At 33.0% G+C, this 23,707-nt stretch overlaps 1 pseudogene; it reads right to left on the bottom strand.

Annotated features, from left to right (window-relative positions):
- Positions 1–2,187: 2,187 nt before the first annotated feature.
- On the bottom strand, positions 2,188–3,075 carry LOC112771115 (probable sugar phosphate/phosphate translocator At2g25520; annotated as a pseudogene).
- Positions 3,076–23,707: the final 20,632 nt, after the last annotated feature.

Below are 23,707 nucleotides of genomic sequence, written 5' to 3'. Positions count from 1 at the left end.
GATGTAATTTACCAGTTTTATAATGGAACCGATCGATCTTATTTAGGTTTAACAATTATGTTGTATAAATATTGTTTAGATTATACTACTCAAAATCACTCTTAGATGAAAAATTACTAAAAGAGACATCATAAATAATTTTTTTATATATGCAAAATCAAAATACTAACAAAAATAATATAAAAATATTTATCATATAAATAAAATAAATATAATAAAAAAATAAAAATATAAAAGAGAGTATTATAAATTTTATAATGTCAAACAAAAAAATTCTATAATTTTTTAGTACTGTTAGTACTCTTTAATTTAGTATTATTTTTTATTATAAATTTTTATTATTTATGGTTTTGTTGTTACTTATAATTAATTTCTTATTTATTTTGTCCTTTTTTATAGGATCATAATTTATATTATACAAAATTTTGATAATAAACGTAGTATATAATAATTACAATTACAAATTTTACAAAGTCAGAATAAAAAATAAAAAAATTAATACAAAACAAAAATAGAGTACTTCAAAGAATAGAAAAAAATCATATACATAAGAAATAATAAAAATTCCATAAAATCAACAACATATATCATATGAACAAAAAAATATAATAAAAAGTAAATAAAATTCGTATGAATAAAATTTAAAAAAAAATTTCATACGCAACATAAATATAATGTAGTAAAGGATATAAAAAAAAGAATTCATATAAAAAAATAAAAATATCCTAAAAAAGTCAACAACATTTGTCATATGAATAAAAGAAATACAATAAAATAAATAAAAAGTCAAACAAAAATAAAAAAGATTTCATAAAAAAATATACATATAAAAAATAGTATAATAAATGATTAAAAAAACTCATAAAAACATAACATGAGAAATCAGAACACTATACAAATAATATAAAAATATTTATCATATAAATAAAAAATATAATAAAAAATATAAGTAAAAAATACGATAAAAAACATAAAAATTAAAACATAAAAATGAGTATTAAAAATAATAAAAAATTGAAATATTTAATTTGCTAGTGATTAAAACAAATTTGAACTATTTTAATGAAAAAAAATTTGGAATGAATAACTATGAAGAAGTAAGAAGAACTACAAAAAATTATTATAAAACTAATAGTTACTAGTATTTTTTTATAGAAAAAAAATGAAGGGTAGCGTTAGTAAAAAAGAAATAAAATTTCACCTAATTTTCCAAAGACAACAAGCAACCATGAAAGTGAAACGTAAAAGCTATAAATTTTAGCTTCTCCTAAACGTGTGTTTAGAAGCAGAATCAGTTCTCCATTCAGGAAGATAAAAATGGCCAAATAAAAAAAGTGAAACTTTCAAGAAGCTCAAACGTGTTTCTCTCCTCTCCAACATGTTTGCCAAACACACCCTTATCTTCTAACCAAGTATTTATCCCAATTAGTAATTAGTTATCCTTAAAAAGTTATTGCGTTAGGTATAAAATATACAACATATCTATAAGATTAATATTTAGAATAATTCTTGAAATTTGAGTTCAATTTTAAATTAACATTTTAAATTTCAATTGATTCAAATTGAATCTTCAAATTTTAAAAGTTAATTCATGTTAACCTCCCCGTTCATTTTTGTTAAAGAGAGTACTTAGCTTGAATATTAAATAATACACTGACTAACAAGTGACATGATAACAGTTATCCAACATGACAAATTTATGATAGAATCAATTTAATTATTTAACTCTTTAAAAATATTAACCAAAAAGCCAAATTTTTAAATTGAGCTCATTATTGTTGTATTGGGGAAGAAACATAAGTAATAGGAACCAACAAAAACACCACAATATAAATGCATTCTAGGTGTTACGCGAATTATAACATGAACGGACCTATTATCACTTGTCAGGGTCTCTTACAGCTTGTTCCTTGGAGTACTACACACCAAAACAACAATACTTCACACAATAATAAAAATAAAGAAACAAAACAAACAATCCTGTTTAGAAATAGGAAAAAAGGAGAAATTTTTTTAATGAGTAATTACCAAAATCAGTTCTTGAAATTTTTAAGATTGGATATTTTAGTTTTTCAGTTTTTAAAATACACAAAAAACTCTCCTAAATTTAACTTTGACAGACAAATCAGTCTCTGGCCTTATTTTACCATCAATAATAAACAAAAAATACTGACATGGAGGCATGAACTAGTACACATGACAATCAGTTGTCCACATGTGCAAATAAGACAAATTAGTCCCTGAAATTAGGGTTCCAAAACTGTGTTTGATTTTCCTTTCCCCTCCTTTTTCAAGAACGCCAACCTCCTTAATTAGTGACCACGAAAACGTAATCAGGAGCTAGTACTTCACCACTTCAGCAATGTTCATGGTCAAAGTCGAAGTCTTTCCACTGAGCAAAAACACAACAAGGTTAAAAGCAAAAGCGTAGAAGGAGTCAGTCCCCAAGATGACAAAATCCAAATGGAAACTGGAGTCATCCTTGAGAGAAAGGTGCTCCATAATCAACCACGGAACCGACAAGAACACGAGGTAGTAGGGTGCAATGTAGTAGAGCGAGATGATAGGGTTAAGCAAGATCCCCTTTGAATTAAGTAGAATCTGAATGACAACAAGGCACGTGGCCTCAAATGCAACAACCATAAGTTGCAAGAAAACCCTCCAAACGTCAAATTTGGCCTCACACAAGCGGTAATGGCGACATTGAATGAAATTGATAGCATGTTGGCCATGGTCTCATTCTTGAAACTCTCCTTCTTGAAGAGAACACTGATGGAGTAGATGGCAACAGGCATGAGAGCCTTCAACATTTGGATGAAGGAGACAGAGAGATAGATGTAGGCGGAGTCGGAGAACCAAAGACAAAGAGAATAGGGAGAGCTGATATAGAGCATGCTGGCCATGGTCTCAGGGGTTTAGTGCTCTATGTCATAACCACTTCCTTCTTTTCTGATAGGTACAACGCATGTGGATCAGAACTAAAATGCGAATTAGAATTTGGTTGGATGAGAAAATCACGAGTAGAAGAGGATATTCGAGCAACGAGAAACTCAGGGGGTGGTGATCACGGAAGGAACGGAGTCCAAAGACGGAGGGGAGAAGGGAATCAAACGTTGTGTTTTGAGTATTCTCTAAAATGACGCAGTTTTAGAACCTAACCCTAGGGACTAATTTGTCTTGTTTGCACACGTAGACAATTGACTTCCACGTATGCTAGTCCATTTTTCCATGTTAGCATTTTTTGTTTATTATTGATAGAGAAACAAAATCAGAGATTGATTTGTCTGCTTGAATTAAACTTGAGGGAGTTTTTGTATATTTCAAGGAACTAAAGTATCCAACCTTAAAAATTTCAGAGATTGATTTAGGTAATTATTCTTTTTTTTTTAGTGAATGTATTAGCAATTAAAAAAGCATGATCCCATCAAGGGGAGGACTTGCTAAGGCGTTTAACGAGAGAAGAAAATCACTAATAAGCAAAAGGGTCTTCATAGCAACCCTCCTGCACGGTTCCATACATTTATTTTGTTAGAATACAACCTATTATTACTCATCTATCTATCTTTCCTTTTAGTGAAGAAATGATGGTGCTGTTTGGTTTTAAGGAATCAAATCATAGAATTGAATTGGAATTGAATTAGTTTCAGGTTGTGGGTGGTTTTTGTAAAGGCATTAACACAAACACTATATCAGCATAGTAATTAGAGAATAACAAGTCTTATAAAAGATGAGCATCAAAATTAGAGTAAGAGAACATTTCGTTTCTTTTTCTCTAACCAATAGAACGAGGATGAAGAAAAGAGTCGAACAATATTGTTTTAAGAAAGATTAGACATCAACAAAGAAACGATGTGTCATTTTGTGACTGCCAACGTGTTATTAATGGAAATAGATGGAGAGATTAATGTAAGTTAACTTTAAAATTTGGAGGTTCAATTTGAGTCAACTAAAATTTAGAAGGCCAATTTGAGATTGAATTCAAATTTTAAGAGTCATTTTGAGTATTAACTTACATTTACATATTTAAAAATTTACTAACAAAATCAACAAATAACACGTGTTTCTGAAAGAGGACCAACCAATGAAGCATGCCCTTGGCAAGAGACAATGGCTACTGCTCCATCAAGATGACATCATGACGCGTAGCAGAAGTGGACCAAAGAGAGAACTTTTGCAGCACAATAGAAATGTTATGCCATATGATTAAAGTTGATAATGAAGAGAACTTTTCTAATGATTAAAAATTCTTTTAAATTAAGGAAATTGAGCTTTTTCTCTTTTTTGCTTAGTTAGTTTGGGCACTATTATTTAGACTCAGATTATGTTCTTTGATATATTTTTTATTTTTTTTCAATCTTTAATTATGGTCTACTTGTCATAAAAAGTAACTCCACATTAACTTTTACGTTATGAATAATAAATATGAACTCAAAGTATATCTCTCTTTTCTATTAGGAGGAACTAAATTTAGTTTCTATTATGGCCTCACTTAATTAATTAATTAAAATAATTAAAATTAAGTAGTTACTAATATTTTTACAATAATATTATAAAAATTTACAAATTAAGAAATAATTCACTATTATAAAAATATTAATATTCGAAAAAAATTAATAACTTCATAAATAACAATAATACACAATATATAATTCGAGTTTAAACTAATTTGTAAAATTACTTAATATAAAGAAAAATATAGTTAAACTCTACAGTTGACGACAAGTATTGTGAAATTGCCATATGTGTTCAATCAAGTCCTCTTTTAGTTGTCAATGGTGTTGCCTACTCCGAAGTTGGGCATTTCTTTAGAAAAATTGATGGTATGATGCAAAATCTTCCTCTCCCAATTGGGGTTGTGATAAGCCATTTTTAACAATGTCATACTCTAGGTCTTGAGCAAAATTTCTTGCCTAAGTATCTCTTTTATCTTCAACAATTATGTTATGCAATATAATACAAACTCTCATTATGTTTGCAAATTTATTCTTTTTTCAAAAGTGCGTTGAACCACGTATAATTGCAAAGTGTGCTTGTAGCATTTTGAATACTCGCTCCACGTATTTTATTTACCCTTCTTGGTATTGTGCAAATAATTTGTGTTTCTCCCTTTGTGGCTTTGACATTAATTTGACAAATATGACTCATTCAAGATGAATACCATCTACTAAATAGTATTCCATAGTATAATTATTATCATTGATAGTGTAATTTACCTCCGGAGCACGTTCATTTAGAATATCATCGAACACTGGTGAACGATTTAACACATTGATATCATTATTTGAACAAGAAACTCCAAAAAATGCATGTCATACCCAAAGATCTATAGATGCTACAACCTCAAGTACTATAGTTGCAACCCCATGATAATCACTCATGTACATACTGTTTTACACCTTTGGATAATTTTTGCATTGCCAATGCATGCAGTCGATGCTACCCAACATGCCAGAAAAACCACGACTCTCCGCCATTTGTAACAGGCATCGTACATCAATTGAATTTTATTTTTGCAAGTATTCATTCTCGAACTCTGAAATAATACCTTAAAAATATTTTTTCAAACATTTAATTGTGGTGCTCTTGCCTATGTGCACATAATCATCAACAGCATCAGCTACTACGCCATATGCTATTATCCGTATCGCAGCAATACATTTTTACAGTGGTGACAAGCCTCTTTTCCTAGTTGCATCGATCCTCTGTTGGAAGTATGGATAAATATTTGAGAGGGCATCTACTATCCAAAAGAACATGTGTCTTCTCATTCGAAACCTCTGTCGAAAAATATCAGTATTATACACCAGCTCATCTACGAAGTAATCTTTGACATGGCGATTATGCTTGCTTCTCGATCTCTGTTGATCCATCTACGAGGAGTTGGAAAAGAGCTTCTCTCAATATTTTCTTCTTCTGAATCATGAACAAACACTCATTGATCCAATTATCCATGAGTGTGTTATCTTGCCTTCTTTTTTTTCCATACAACGCTTCATTAAAAACATCATCAAATATTCTAGCCATTTATTGAAATATAATATTTAGTATTCTTTTGCAGTGAGAAAATAACTTTTTATTGGAGTCTGTGATTGTAAATGTTTTGTTGAGTTTAAAGAAATAACAATAATTTGATGATGATCAAACATTATAACGTTGGGCCAAAAAACTCAAAGTAGTGAGAATAATTTGTTTGCCTAGTGCGCAGACAAAATTCAAAAGAAAACGCATCAAGCAAAAGTATTCAGCTCATTCACTCACTAATGAACCAAGGAATAGTTGTTAATCACTAACCTAGATGGAAAAAAGCAACTCATTTTTCTCTGAACCAAAGCCAAAGTGATCGAACTCATTCTCTCTCTTTTCCCTCATCAAAACCCACGTGAATTAGTTTAAAACAGAAAGCAAGAAAAAGAAAGTCTGATTAGGGTTCAAATCAAGATAAAAAGGTGATTACTAAAATCAAGAAACAAAAAAGAAATAAGAAGAAAGTCATAGGCTAAGTCAGAAAAGTAAAGATCAAATCCAAAGGTTTCAGGAAATTTTTTCATTTTTGTGCTTCATTTTTGCTTGTTGAAGATGCTTTCCTCCTACATGCTCAAAACAAAAAACTTGAAGAAAATGGAGGTTATGAAACTATTCTACAAATCAAGGGTCAAGAACAAAACTTGGAATTAAAGTATTGATGAATGGCTCAAATCCCTGAAGAAATTTAAAAAAGGAAGAAAGAGATGCAATAAGGTAAGAATGCATGTTAACTTTAATCATTGTTGCTATCCCATCTCTTCTCTATATTGCTGCTATGTTATTTGGGAAAGAAGAAGTTAAAGCTATTCAAGCCAAGTTCAAGTTTTGGAAGCTTTACTCCTCTATTAAAGGGATAAATGGCCAGAAATTGAAGCAAGGAGTGAGCACATAAGTTTGGGTCTTCATAGCTTACAAGCTATCCCTTCTTCTCATTTATGAGTTTACATTAAAATTTCTATTCTTCAATGTTCATCTTTTTTTGTTTCTTTTTCAATGAAAAATGCATTAAGTGAGGTATCAGTAAAAGTCATTGAGAAAAAAAGCAAAGAGAGTTATCCAGAAAAAGCCAGAAAATTATGTCAAACTCTTTTGTATATTTTTTGTTTTGTACACATGATCCTGAGGGGATTCTCTTACTAAGTTACGTGAGCACTTAGTGGTTGAAAGTCTAGAAAGTGAACCTAGCCAAATCTAGCTTGGGTAGAAGCTGGGTTTGTCCCAGATAAGATTGGGTGAATTTTAGAAAAATTGGTATTTGTAATAATTGTGAAAGATAGTGAAAATTTCACCACTGTTGTGGAGGAGACGGGATGTAGGTCACGTTTCACAAGGTGACTAAATCAGGATACATGACTGTGTGATTTTCTCATCTCTACTCTTCTATTATTTTACTCTAATATGAGACAAAATAAAAATGTCTCCTGCATTATTTATTTCTCAGAAGTCACAGCTATCCAAAAAAGTTGCTCTATTCCTAATTACATCATGAAGAGACAAAATAAAATTGTCTCCTAAAATCTCAACTTGACATATTTAACAGTAACTAAGTTTCCATTCCAATTAGAAGCAAAAGCAAAAGAAGTCTAAAAAAGAGGTCATAGATTCAACCCCCTTCTTTAGGCCATTTACAAACCTTCAATTTGTATTAGAGCTTGGTTTGAAAGAGATAAAGCTTCACTGCTTAGAGAAAAAATCCAAAGGCCAACAACATGGGTTTGAATGTCGTGGCTTACACACTTACTGAAGGTCAGTCCAACAACAGACATCATTTTTTCAACGGCAAGAACTACAACTACTGGAAGGAAAGAATGTGGATATTTGTCCAATCTGTTGACTATAATATCTAGAAGATCATCATGAACGGTCCACAAGTTCCTACCAAACAAGTGCAAAAGGAGTTGTGACACCCAAAGAAGAAGCTGAATGGAATGATGAAGACAAGAAAAAGGTGGAGTTGAACGCTAAAGCAATTAATATGATGCACTACTTAATTATTTTGAGGAGTATTGGAAGGTATCAAGGTATAAAACAGCGAAAAAAAAATTGGGATAAACTCGAAGTCACTCATGAGGGCACTGAACAAGTGAAGGAAACAATGATCGACATGCTGAGAAAAGAATATGAGATGTTTGCTATGAAGGAAGGAGAAACCATAGATGAAATGTTCGAGAGATTCTCAGTCATCAACAATAGCTTGGATGCTATGGGGATGACTCACACCAAACTAGTGCTAGTGAGAAAAATACTGAAAAGCCTTACCAAAAAGTGAAAAGCAAAAGCAATTGTCATTGCTGAGAGTGGTAACCTGAAACAGATGTCTTATGATAAGTTGAGAGAAAATTTCATTTCTTATGAAACCACCCACATGAACCGTGACAATTAAAAGAAATGAGTGGCTTTGAAATCTACTGTTAAGTCATTGAAAGATGATTCCAATGATAGTTTAATAGATAACGAAATTGTATTTTTTGTTAGGAGGTTATAAAGAGGCTCATGAGGAATAAAGAAAGGAGTAAAAAGTTCAAGCTTAAAGGAACACAAAAGATGGCTCAGCAAAATTATCTGTCATCACTACAAGGAAGTCAAGTACTACAAGTATGACTGTCCCAAGATCAAAAAAGAAGACAAGACAAGGAAGGATAAGAAAAAAGTTCTTATGGCTTCGTGGAAAGACTTGAAAAATGATTCAGAGAAAGAAGAAGAATTTGAACATGAAGCTCATGTTTGCTTTATGGCTGATCATGATAAAGCGGAAGAGGTAAATGATATTTCTGTTTTAATTAATGAAGAACTCTGTCAAATGATTGATGATTTAACTGGACATGCGAGAAAAGTTTTGAATAGATGCTATGAAATTAAAGCTGAAAATGATTCTTTAAAAGCTGAAAATGCATACCATAAAAAAATTGAGTGAGACCGAAAATACTGTTGATTTACTTGAGAAAAATAAGCAGCTCGAAATTGAAAATGAAAAACTTAAATGAAAATATTCGGTTATTGATTTAATGGACCGAATTGATGAAAATGAAAGATTGCATAAAGTGATTAAAGATTTAAATCAAGATACAGCTAAATTTTCTCAAAGTTCTAGTAACTTAGACAAATTACTAGCTAGTCAAAGACCATTATTTAAAAAAATTTAGATTGGGGTATTTTGATAAACATGAAACTATTTTTTTAAAACTAAGTGTTGAAAATAAAGCCTCAACCTCCAAAAATAAAAGATTTCAAACCTCACATCATTTTGAAAAATTGGTACACAAAATCGTGATACACAACTTCGTGCAGCTGACTAGCAAGTGCACTGGGTCGTCCAAGTAATACCTTACGTGAGTAAGGGTCGATCCCACAAAGATTGTCGGCTTGAAGCAAGCTATGATCATCTTGTAAATCTCAGTCAGGCGGATTCAAATAGTTATGGGGTTTTGATAATTAAAAGAACGAAATAGAACATAAAATAGGATAGAAATACTTATGCAATTCATTGGTGGGAATTTCAGATAAGCGTATGAAAATGCTTTGTTCCCTCTGAGCCTCTGCTTTCCTATTGCCTTCATCCAATCATTCATACTCCTTTCCATGGCAAGCTGTATGTAGGTGGATCACCGTTGTCAATGGCTATCATCCATCCTCTTAGTGAAAATGGTCCTCTACGGTTTCTAGCATGGCTAATCAGCTGTCGATTCTCGATCGTGTCGGAATAAGATCCATTGATCCTTTTGCGCACTGTCACTGCGCCCCACAGTCGCGAGTTTGAAGCTCTTCACAGTCATCCCATCCCAGATCCTACTCGGAATAACACAGACAAGGTTTAAACTTTTCGAATCTCAAGAATGTTGCCAATTGATTCTAGCTAATACCACGAAGACTCTGATCTCACGGAATGGAAGACTCTATTGTCGGAGAGGCAACCATGCATCGTTGACCAGGAGGCCAAGAGATATGCATTCAAGCTTGTTTTCAAGTAGAACAGAAGTGGTTGTCAGGCACGCATTCATAAGTGAGAATGGTGATGAGTGTCACTTGATCATCACATTCATCAAGTTGAGATGCAAATGGATATCTTAGAACAAAAATAAGTTTGAATTGAATAGAAAACAGTAGTAATTGCATTAATTCATGAGGAACAACAGAGCTCCACACCTTAATCTATGATGTGTAGAAACTCCACCGTTGAAAATACATAAGAACAAGGTCTAGGCATGACTGAATGGCCATGCCTCCCAAATAGCATGAAACAAACGAAAAAGGGTTCAAAGACCTGATCCCAAGATCAAAGATGATCAAAAGATGAAAATACAATAGTAAAAGGTCCTATTTATAATGAACTAGTAGCCTAGGGTTTACAGAAATAAGTAAATGATGCAGAAATCCACTTCCGGGGTCCACTTGGTGTGTGCTTGAGCTGAGCATTGAAGCTTTCACGTTCATAGACTTTTCTTGGAGTTAAACGCCAGCTTTGGTGCCGGTTTGGGCGTTTAACTCCAATTCTGGTGCCAGTTTGGGTGTTTTACGCCAGAATTTTTATGCTAACTTGGAATGCCAACTTGGGCCATCAAATCTCGAGCAAAGTATAAACAATTATATATTTCCGGAAAGCCCAATATGTCTACTTTCCAACGCAATTGAGATCACATCAATTGAGCTTTTGTAGCTCCAGAAAACCCATTTTGAGTGCAGGGAGATCAGAATCTAACAGCATCTGCAATTCTTTTTCAGCCTCTGAATCAGATTTTTGCTCAGGTCCCTCAATTTCAGCCAGAAAATACCTGAAATCATAGGAAATTATACAAACTCATAGTAAAGTCTAGAAATATGATTTTTGCATAAAAACTAATAATTATATACTAAAAACTAACTAAATCGTACTAAAAACTACCTAAAAATAATGCCAAAAAGCGTATAAATTATCCACTCATCAAAAATCAATAAAGAAGAATCATTGTCAAACATGAAAGAAATATGGACAATCATCTCATCAATATTTCATTTTTAAAATAAAAGTTTGATGTAAAGTGTACAAGATTGTTAGAGATTTTAATGTGTTTAGGCAGCCATGATGGTTTAGCATCAAAGGATCCAAAATGATTTGGATACCTAAGAGCACCTAAAGTGTTGTACAGATTTGCCTTGTATTCAAGAAGTGAAGGACATGTGGTACTTGGATAGTTAATGTTCAAGGCACATGATCAAAAAGTCAACATTCTTTATCAAACTCAACAAGTACGATGGAGGTTTCGTGACTTTCGGGGATGATGAAAAAAAGAAAGATAATAGTCGTAGGTAAAGTTGGTAAGAATTTTTTCACATTCATAAACAATGTATTTTTTATTGATGGCTTAAAGCACAACCTTCTAAGCATTAGTCAACTATATGATTTGGGATATTGGGTTACTTTCAAAAAGTTAGAATGCTTAGTTGTTGATAAAAAAATCAGGTGATATTTTGTTTATTGCAAGAAGATGTAATAATGTGTATGATCTTACTTTGGAGGAACTAAAAGAATAAAATGTAGTGTGTTTTACATCCATTGATTTCTAAAAATAGTTATGGCATAAGAGATTGGGACATGCTAGCATATTTCAAATTTCTAAGCTTGTCAAAAAGGACTTAGTCAGAGGCCTTCCTAAAATTCAATTTGACAAAGACATCACTTGTAATGCTTGTCAAATAGGTAAACAAACTAAAAGCTATTTTAAACCCAAGGAAAATATTTCAACTAAGAGACTATTGGAATTGCTACATATTAATCCTATTGGTCCTACTAGAATCCAAAACTTAGGAGGTAAACACTGTGACTTAGTTGTGGTTGATGACTATACTAAATTTGGTTGGGTTCTCTTCCTAGCTCATAAGAATGATGGTTTTTCATCTTTCACTATTTTATGCAAAAAGATTCAAAATAAAAAGGATATGAAAATTTCTTCCATAAGAAGTGATCACGGAAAAGAATTTGAAAATAAAGACTTTGAATAATTTTCTAATGAATTTGGTATATCACACAACTTCTCTTGTCCTAGGACATCTCAACAAAATGAGATTGTTGAAAGGAGAAATAGAAGCTTTCAAGAAATGGTTTGAGCCATGCTTTGTGAACGTGATATAGCCAAATTTCTTTCGGCTGAAATTGTAAATACAGCTTGCTATATTTTGAATAAAACTATCATTTGAAAGTTTTTAAAGAAAACACCATATGAGTTATGGAAAGAAATCTCCTAATCTAAAGTACTTTCATGTCTTTAGATTTAAATATTTTGTTTTGAACACAAAAGACAATCTTGAAAAATTTGATCCAAAGTCATATGAATTTACCTTTGTAGGATACTCAACCACTAGCAAGGCTTATAGAGTATACCTTAAAGAACATAGGATCATTGAAGAGACCATACATGTTACTTTCTGTAAATCTAACTCAATTTCAAGTATTGTAAAAGACAATGATGTAGGAAATCCAGTTGAAAAGAACTTAAGTGAAACCCAAGTTTAAGACAAATCAGAATCCTTGGAAGAAGTCTCTGATTTTGATTCTACAGACCAAACTACAGGAGACAAATCATTTTTGTCTCCCACTACAGCAGAAATATCTAGAGATATCAATAATCTTGAACCAAATCAGACTAGATCTGCTCTCACATTACCCAAACTCAGAGAATGGAAGTTCTTGAAGAACTATCGACAAGAATTTATAATTGGAGATCCATTACAAGGTGTTATCATAAGATCTTCAAATAGAAAATGGATGGAACAAAATGATCTTTCCTTCATTTCTCAAATCAAACCACAAAATATGGAGGAAGCTATTGAAAATTCATCATAAAGAAATGGAAGAGGAATTAATGCAATATGAGAAAAATGAAGTCTGAACGTTGGTACCAAATTCTAATAGGAAAAAGGTGACGGGAACTAAGTGAATCTTTCAGAACAAGTTGGGTAAAAATGGTAGTTTTGCAAGAAACAAAGCAAGACTCGTGGTTCAAGGATATGATCAAGAAGAGAGTATTGACTTCGATGAGTCTTCTGCTCCGGTTGCGAGAATGGAAGCAATAAGATTGTTACTTGGTTATGCAGCACACAAGGGATTCAAATATTTTCAAATGGATGTCAAATATGCCTTTTTAAATGGTATTATTGATAGAAAGGTATACATGACTCAACCTCCCGATTTTAAAAACAAAAATTTTTCAAATCATATTTTTAAACTTTCAAAAGTTCTTTATGGTTTGTGACAAACTCCTAGAGCTTGTTATGAGAGACTTAGCAATTTCTTATTGAAAAATAGCTTATAAAGAGGTACCAAAGATATAGCTCTTTTTATCAAAGAATCTAATGATTATTTCATTCTAGTTTAAGTTTATGTAGATGATATTATGTTTGGCTCGGCTAATGAAGTCTTGTGTGCTGATTTTGAAAATTTAAAGACTAATGGGTTTGATATAAATGATGGGAGAACTCACATTCTTTCTTGGGCTCCAATTTAAACAAACTCCTAGTGGTATTTTTGTGCATTAAGGTAAATATGCCAAATAGTTGGTTAAAAAATTTGGTTTAGAAAATTCTAAATCAATGAGAACACCAATGCATCCAAACTCTAAACTTGAAAAGAATGAAAATGGCAAAGTTGTGGATGAAACAAGGTATAGAGAAATGATCAGATCTCTCATGTATCTCTCATCCTCAAGACCAAACATAGTTCAAAGTGTTGGAGTTTGTTCTAGATTCCAATCACACCCAAAAGAATTCCATCTTTTAGCCGTCAAAAGAATAATTAGATATATACATGGCACTTCTAATTTTTGCCTTTGATATCCTAAATCTAATGAGTTTTGTATAGTGGATTATTGTAATATAGATTTTGCTGGTGATCGAGTTGATCGAAGAAGCACTTATAGGATTTGTTGCTTTCTTGGACAGTCACTCAATGTATGGTCCAGCAAAAAACAAGCCATTGTTGCCTTGTCCACAATCGAGATTGAATACATAGCCGCTTTCTCTTGTTGTTCACAAATATTCTGACTTAAAACTCAACTTACAGATTACAAATTGTAAGTCAATAATATTTTCTTGATGTGTGATAACATGAGTATAATAAACATTTCTAAAAATCCTATTCTACACTCTAGAACCGAGCACATTAAAGTGAGATTTCACTTCATTAGAGAACATGTGCAAAAGAGAACCATTAACATTCAATTTGTAAAATTTGATGATCAACTTGCTGATATATTTACAAAATCACTTTCTGAAGACAGATTTTGCAAGTTGAGAACTACCTTGGGTATTGTTTGTACTAAATTCCTAAATTAATTTGATGATAAAGCTCTTTGTTTGTTTTTATCTCTTAGGTCGATGATCATCTCCTTTAATTCTTGTGCTCCTTCCAATTGTGCAAGCTTTCTCTCCATCAAATCCAGCCAAATGCTATCTAAAATAAACAAAATTACACGAGACTCAAAGTAGCATCCATAGTGACTAAAAGATAATTAATTCTTGATTAAACTCAACAATGTAAATGCAAATTTATTAGGAAAAGATAACAAAGATGCTCACGCATCAGTCGATAGAAGATAAAACTGGACAATTGATAAATCCTTATAGGTTTCCTTGATATAAGACTAAGTGTTGGTATTTTTAATTAATAGGGTCAAAGCTGGATCTTTTTGGTGGTTCATTGTGTTTCTTTAACACCACGATTTGGTCCAAAAGGAGAAGTTCTATTTTATGAAATGGGCCTTATTTCTTTTTTATTATAAATTTAAAATAATTGATTTTAGGATTTTTCACCAAGTCAAATCAAGTTCTATTTTTCAAAAATTTTTTACTTATCTTTTCAACTGTTTGATTGTATATCTTTTGAAAATCATTTATTTTAAAACACTTCTTTATTTTCTTTAAATATCATTTTATGTTTTCAAAAAAACTCAAGAATTTATAGAAGTTACTCTTTGTAAACCACTCATTTTCTTTTCCAACTTCCATCGATTCTCGAAACTGCATTCATTGAGAAATTTATAAAGATGAGAAAGAACGTGGCTACAAGAAAAGGCTCTGGTATCTACCGTGCTTCAAAAAATCTTCCACCAAAAGGTCAAGCTCACATCCACATCTACATATACTCTCATTCCTCTTCGCATTCTTCTCCCATTCCAAAAAACATGGCTAAGACTAAGACAACCTCTCGTCGTCCATCAACGGCACCACCAGAGGTTGGGACATCTAGGGCTAATGCCGCAAAAGGGAAGAAACACACAACCGACAAAGAACCACCCACATCTCCTTCTCCACGTTCTTTATCTCATCCTCAAGGACATTTTTCACCCTCGAATCGAGCAACCAAAGGTAATTGTAGAACCTTGCTTAAGTCTATGAAAGAACCTGCAAGATCCTGTTGGGTTCAAATCTCATTTCAATAACCTTTCACACTCATTTTGATCCTCTTCGATTCTTCTCTAGCATGAATTTTGAATTCTATAGAGATATAGTTTCTAACCGTCTTTTGTGCTTAACCTATGTGGTTGATTTAAAATTTCTGGCTAAAAAGAGGATAAACTTTGTTGATAGAATTATTTATTTGGACTGAAAAAATCTTTTTGATATTCGAAAATCAGTTTACCCCGATTTAGTTCGAGAATTTTATGCCATTATGTACTATCATGAAGAATCTATTCACTCTTATGTTAAGGGCCATGAAATTCATTTGAACAAAGAATCCATTAGTGAAGTCCTAGATTACTATGATGTTGGTGTCAATGCTTACATCACTAGTAAATGGGACAATGATCTGAACATTTCACACAAGGATGTTTTGGCCAACATATGTGAGAATATTTCACTCATATATGGTGTCACCCATAACCACAGAGCTTTAGGTCCTGTTAAAGTCCAATTGCACCGTATTATTACTCATATTCTCATGCTACAAAATGGTTTCTATCAAAGGGTTACTCTTTGTAACACTTTGGTTCTCTATGCCATTATCAACAAAGCAAAAATTTCATTTGCATATCTGATGATACTCATATGTATGACTACGTCCGTAATGATAAAAATATTTCATTACCATATGATATATTTTTGACTTGTTTCTTTGAGTATTTTGGTATTGATATGAATAATGAGACCCAAGAGAATAAAGGTTTATATCTTAAAGGCGATGGTGCAGTCAAACAAAATAAGAAAAAAGGGATTAAGATTGCGAAAGACACGACTATGGAAGAAGAAGCAGATGAAAGCATCCCTCCTCCATTAGTTTTTGGCACATCATCATCTAACAAATACTTGGTAAATAGTACTGTGAAAGATGTATTACAAGAATTTGCGAATCTGACCAAGCACATGATCAACTCAAGTCAGCAAGCTAGAAGACTTGCTATATAAAATAAAAATTCTTTGAGGACATCCAAAGCCGAGTTGAAGTACTTTTAAAGTATATTGAATCCTTGGAAGATGACCAAATATTGTTTGATCAAGAAGAAGAAGAAATCTTGGGAACCGAGGATGAGGGATCTGATGTCTAAGTCTTTTGTCTCTGCTGCCGATCATGAAAACTACTCTCTGATGTTTATGTTCTGATTCATTGACACTCTTTAGTTTAATGGATGACTGTAATAGTGACTTATAGACATTTAACTTGAACTGATACATTTCTTGGTGTCTAACAAATTTTTGTGCAGAAAATACTACACATCCTTGATAACAAAAGGGGGAGTAAGTATGAAAAATGAATTGTTGGTGTTGATTATTGATGCTGCTGTTAGAACTGTTCAAAACTGTTTAAACTGCTTACAGCTCTAATTGTTCAAATTTATTTATGGCTATTTGTTGAAGATTGATAGCCTATATAAAATTTTCTGAAAAATGATTTATCAGACTGTTTCATTTGCTTTGATTGGTACATAAGATTTCTTATAAAGTTATTTTAATCTTAGAATGATTACCATTATAAGTACATTTTTTCTGCATAAAAATTACTAGTTGAATGACTGTCACATGTTGAAAAAAAGCTCACATTCAAGAGGAGCCAACAGAACAAAAGAAAGGGGGAGTTCAAAATTTAGGATTGAATCATCAAAGGAAAGTTCCTTTAAACTCTTCTCATATCTTTTGTTTATAATTTATTTTATAATATTTGTCATCAAGAGAGAAATTGTTGGGTTTGAAGAAATAATAACAATAATTTGATAATGATCAAATATTATAATATTGGGCCAAAAAGTCCAAAGTAGTGAGAATAATTTGTTTGGCTAGTGTGCAGGAAAAATTTAAAAGAAAGAGTATCAAGCAAGGCCCAATGATAGTCTAGACCCATAATCATAGTATTTAACTCATTCACTCACTAATGGCCCAAGGAATAATTGCTAATCACTAACTTAGATAGAAAGAAGCAACTCATTTTTCTCTGACTCATAGCCAAAGTGACCGAACTCGTTCCCTCTCTTCTCAACCCACGTGAATCAGTTCCAAAAAGCAAGCAAGAAAAAGAAAGTCTGACTAGGGTTCAAATCAAGAAGAAAAAAGTGATTACCAAAATCAAGAAACAAAAGAGAAAGAAGAACAAAGTCAGAGGCTAGGACAAAAAAGCAAAGATCAAATTCAAAGGTAAATCAGAAAATCTTTTCCATCTCTGTACTTCATTGTTTCTTGTTGAAGATGCTTTCATCCTACATGCACAAAACCGAAAACTTGAAAAAAATAGAGGTTATGAAGCTCTGCTACAAATCAAGGGTCAAGAACAAAACTTGGAGCAAAAGTATTAATGAATGACTCAGATTCTTGAACAAATTTGAAAAAGGAAGAAAGAGAAGCAGTTAGGTAAGAATGCATGTTAACTTTAATCGTTACTGCTGTCTCATCTCTTCTCTGTGCTGCTGTTGTATTGTTTGGGAAAGAAGAAGTCAAAGTTTGTCAAGCCAAGTTCAAGTTTTGAAAACTTTACTCCTTTATTAAAGGGATAAACAGACAGAAATTGAAGCAAGGAGTGAGCACATAAGTTTGAGTCTTCATAGCTTACAAGCTATCCCTTCTTCTCCTTCATGAATTTACATTAAATTTTCTGTTCTTCAGTGTTTATCTTTCTTTATTTCTTTTTCAATGAAAAAGGCATTAAGTAAGGTATCAGTAAAAGCCATTGAGAGAAAAGACAAAGAGAGTTATCCAAAAAAGCCAAAAAATTATGTTAAACTCTTTTGTATGTTTTTCTATTTTTTATACATGATCTTGAGAAAATTCCTTTGCTAAGTTAGGTGAGCACTTAGTGATTGTATCATGATTCTGAGAGATTTCCTTGCTAAGTTGGGTGAGCACTTAGTAGTTGAAAGTCTAGGGAGTGAACCTAGCCAAATCTAACTTGAGTAGAAGCTGGGTTTGTCCCAGATAGGATTAGGTTGAATCTTAAGAAAATTGGTGTTTGTAATAATTGTGAAAATTTCACTACTATTGTGGGAGAGACTGGATGTAGGTCACGTTGCACATGGTGGCTAAACCAGGATACATAATTGTGTGATTCTCTCATCTCTACTCTTCTTCTATGTTACTTTGATATGAGATAAAATAAAAATGTCTCTTGCATTGTTTATTTCTCAGAAGTCACAGCTATCCAAAATCTAAGAGCTGCTCTGTTCCTGATCGTATTGTGAAGAGACAAAATAAAATTATCTCCTGAAATCTCAACTTGACAAACTTAACAACAATTAAGTTTCTATTCCAGTTAGAAGCAAAAGCAAAAGAAGTCTAAAAAAGAGGTCGTGGATTCAACCCCCTTCTCTAGGCCATTTACAAACCTTTATGTTTGATAATTGATATTTATAAGTGCCTCTGCAACAAGTAACTACTTCTCAATGACTAGTTTTGTAACATCTACTTCATAATGGCTAGTTTTTTCTTATTTAGTTTGAAACGGCTAATTTGTAGCAACTAGAAAATAGTTAGTTTTGCAACAGTTACTTTTATAAATAACAACATATAATAATATTGACTAATTTTAAAAGTTATATCACAAATAAATAAAACATACTACATCCAATGAAATAAAACAAAGTTCATCACTTATGAAAATACACTATGAAAATAAAACAGACTATCTAACTCTAGGAATACAATGAACCATTAAGTAAACCACTTGTTAATTATTTTTTCACATGCAATTAAGTATTTTCATATCTATTTCTCTTTCCATTTTCTTAGCTATCTTTTCCATGTTCCTTTCCTTTGCATTTATCTCTAGTTCTTTAATATGCCTCTGAGTTTATAATTCTTGTTTCTTTATTGCCACTTGGATTTGTAGCTCCTTTTCTTTGATTATCATAATCTTTTCTCTATGTTCTCTCTTCTCTTCTCTTTCTTTTTCCCTATCCATTAGTTCTTTTTCCTAACACTCTTAATATTTTTCATGAGAGATAATTTCTTAACAACTAATGATTTCTTTTTGCTAAGGTCTTCAGACATTTATGCTTTTTTCTTACCTTTTCTCTTACTCTTTTTGATCCTTGTGGACGAACGGGAGAGTCTACACCAGTTTTCTCAGCCAATGGTGCTTCTAAATTTGATGATGATGAGTATGTTCTAGTTGCAGTAACTTTAATTCTCTTTAAGCCTCCACTTTGTGTTGGTAGTTGACTTCTCCATTTTTGTTCCAAATGAAGAATATTTTAATACCTCTCAAAAGTAAATTTTTTACCATAATTTATGGAATCGAGTTTATAGGCCAACTCTTTTATATCATCAGCGTTCGAACTACTCCTTATATTTTGACTAGCTTGATTGTAGCAACCAACAAATTATGCAACTGCCTTATTAATCTTATACCATCGTTTTCTATATGCAATTGTCCCCCTTTTCATGTCAGCGTTAAATTCTACAAATAGCTACAGATTCGACTCCAAAATATTTTGCCCTTTTGCTGATACCAACTATAAAATTAGTTGAAATATTCAACTATGCACTGATCAATATCTCATCCTCTTCCCATTGATAGTGTTGAATAATATCTTGCCTATGATTTTCAATTTCAACATCATTGAGGTCGATAGCATCTAATCTATGAAGATTGGCAAATTCTGAATATTACAAATTTGGACTAGAATGTTTCGGAGTTTAAAGAGATGGGTTAGAAGAGCCATCAACAACAGATGAGTCATGTCTCGAAGAGGGTTAAATATGGAAGAAAATGGACAATGCAGTGTATGTGAATTTTGATTATGTAGTTAGAACATAGGAAATTAATTATTTTAAGGAACTTAAAAAATTAAAATTAGGAAAATTTTGTAGATTTGGATTTTAAAATGTATTTGATAGTGTGAAGTTTTTATTTGAAATTTGAGAGTTTGAAGGTTGACATTGTTAAGTATTTGGATTTTGAAAAAAAAAATTGTAAGTAATTGAAAAAATAGTTGAATTGGTTTGGATCTATTTTTTGAACAAAAAAAATATCAGTAGAACTTTAATTTCAGAAATTTGAGAGAAGATTAAAGAAAATTAGAAGAAATTATGAGAATAAAAATGTATGTAACGAATATATATAATAATATAATGATAATTTATTAACAATAACGGTTATATGACCTCGTATATATATACAACAACAATAAAGCCTTGTCCCACTAAGTGGGGTCGGCTACATGAATCAAACGACGCCATTGTGCTCTGTCATGTATCATGTCTACAGAGAGACCGTTTACATGTAGATCTCGTTTGACCACCTCATGGATGGTCTTCTTAGGTCTTCCTCTGCCGTTCGCCCCTTGTCCATCTTTTATTTCATCCACCCTCCTGACTGGATGTTCTATCGGTCTTCTTCTCACATGTCCAAACCACCTGAGACGCGATTCAACCATCTTTTCCATAATGGGTGCTACTCTAACTCTCTCCCTTATATCTTTGTTCTTTATTTTATCCAATCGCGTATGACCACTCATCCATCTCAACATCTTCATCTCTGCCACACTCAACTTATGTTCGTGCTCCCCTTTAGCCGCCCAACACTCCGTACCATAAAGCATAGCCGGTCTTATAGCGATGCGATAGAATTTACCTTTAAGTTTTAAAGGCACTTTTTTGTCGCATATAAAACCAAATGCACTCTGCCATTTTGACCAACCTGCTTGGATCCTATGATTTACATCCTATTCAATCTCTCCATTATCCTGTATGATGCGCCTAAGATACTTAAAACTTTTAACTTTTCGTAGGATGTTTTCTCCAATTTTCACCTCTATATTAGGGTTTTCCTTCTCAGACTGAACTTATATTCCATATATTCCCTCTTGCTACGGCTTATGCACAGACCATACACTTCTAGAGCTTCTCTCCATAACTTCAACTTCTTATTTATGTCTTCCCTTGACTCTCTCATAAGGACGATATCATCGGCAAAAAGCATGCACCATGGCACAGGCTCTTGGATGTGCTCTGTGAGTACTTCCAAAACTAATGTGAAAAGGTATGGACTTAAGGATGATCCCTGGTTTAATCCTATACCAATAGGAAATTCCTCTGTCATACCACCTTGGGTCTTCACACTAGTTGTGGCTCCATCATACATGTCTTTAATTGCACGAATATATACGATCCTTACTCTCTTCTTTTCTAAAACCTTCCATAAGACCTCCCTTGGTATTCTATCATACGCTTTTTCCAAATCAATAAACACCATATGTAGATCCCTTTTATTACTACTATACCTCTCCATCATCCTGCTTAATAGGTATATCGCTTCAGTGGTAGATCTGTCTGGCATAAATTCAAATTGGTTCTCTGTTACTTGTGTCCCTTTTCTCAACCTCCGTTCTATCACCCTTTTCCATAACTTCATGGTATGACTCATAAGCTTGATCCATCTATAGTTTCCGCAACTTTGTATATCCCCCTTATTCTTGTAGATAGGTACCAAGGTGCTCTTTTTCCACTCATCAAGCATCTTTTTTGACCTTAAAATCTCATTAAAAAGCTTGGTTAACCAGTTGATGTGTTTTTCTCCAAGACCCTTCCAAACCTCAATCGGGATATTATCAAGTCCTACTGCCCTGTCATTTTTCATCTGCTTTAGAGCCTCTTTTACCTCGAAGTCTCAGATCCTTCGATAGTAGTCAAAGTTTTTATTTTCTTCCCTTGTGCATAACCGACCAAGGCTCGGAAGAGTCTTCTATCCCTCATTAAATAACTCGTAGAAGTAGCTCTTCCACCTTTCATTAATCTTCTTCTCTTGAGCCAACACCTCTCCATCCTTATCCTTTATGCACTTAACCTGATCCAAATCTCTCGTTCTTCTTTCACGGCTCTTTGCAATTCTATATATACCTTTTTCTCCTTCTTTCGTGCCCAAAGACTGGTAGAGACCCTCATATGCTCTTGTTCTTGCTTCACTTACAGCCACTTTTGTCTCTTTCTTAGCCACCTTATATTTTTCTCAGTTATCTACGTTGCAGCATAAAGACCACTCTTTAAAGCACTCCCTTTTTATCTTTATCTTATCTTGTGCACTCACATTCCACCACCATGACTCCTTGTCTCTTGGTCCTATTCCTTTAGATTCACCAGAGCTTTCTTTTGCTGTTTTTCTAATAACTTTTGCCATTTCCCTCCACATCTCTTCCGCGCTTCCATTGTCATCCCACTTTGCCTATTCTCCTACCCGTCTTAGGAAGCTTCTTTGTTCTTCACCTTTCATCCGCCACCACCTCGTCCTTGGATTCTTCATATGATGTCTTTTCCTCAATTTTTGCTCAACGCAAAAATCCATGACAAGCACCCTATGTTGTGTTGTAAACTCTCTCCCGGAATAATTTTACAATTAATACAAAATTTTCGGTCAACTCTCCTCAACAAGAAGAAGTCAATTTGAGAGCTTGTCATGCCACTCTTATAGGTTATAAGATGTTTGTCTCTCTTTTTAAAACATGTATTTGCAATTAAAAGATCAAAGATTGAGAAAAAGTCCAAAATAGTTTTACCCTCGGCATTGATCACCCAAAACCATGGCCTCCGTGAATACTCCCATATCCAGTCACTTCTCTCCCAACATGGCCATTTAAATCTCCTCCTAAGAAAATCTTATCTCCCAAAGGTATGTCTTGAACCAAACTCTCTAGATCCTCCCAAAACCTTATCTTGTGTTGTTCGTCTGAACCCACGTGCGGTGCATAAGCGCTAATCACATGGAAAGCACCTCTTTCCACCACAAGTTTGATAGAGTTGATCCGATCTCCCACCCTCTTGACATCCACTACGTTCTTTTTCTATTGCTTATCCACAATTATTCCAACCCCATTCCTATTCTTCACCTTTCCTGTATACCAAAGTTTGAAACCAGAAGTATCCAACTCCCTAGCCTTCGCACCAACCCATTTTATTTCTTGTAGGAACATAATGTTAATCTTCCTCCTTGTCATGGTATCCACCACTTCTATGGATTTTCCTGTTAGAGTGCCTATGTTCCATGTCCCAAATCTCAACCTTCTGTCGCTCTGACCTTTACCTTTTACTTTGTGAACTAGCTTATTTACCCTCGTCTGTTCACGAAAATGTGAGAATCCTTGCTCATTTAACACTACATCCAGGTACCGATGCAGCGGCTCTTGCTCATTTGACACCGTACTCGAGCCATACATCGTGTTACTTCCGGGCAACGACCTAACTTTAGCGCAATAATGTCTTTGATTCATGTCATGGGGTTCGACTATATTTTTATGTT

The sequence above is a fragment of the Arachis hypogaea genome, chromosome 3, assembly GCF_003086295.3.
Source record: "Arachis hypogaea cultivar Tifrunner chromosome 3, arahy.Tifrunner.gnm2.J5K5, whole genome shotgun sequence".
Taxonomy (NCBI): Eukaryota; Viridiplantae; Streptophyta; class Magnoliopsida; order Fabales; family Fabaceae; genus Arachis; species Arachis hypogaea.
The sequence above is the reverse complement of the archived record's forward strand: the minus strand, read 5'-3'. Positions and strand labels throughout refer to the sequence as shown.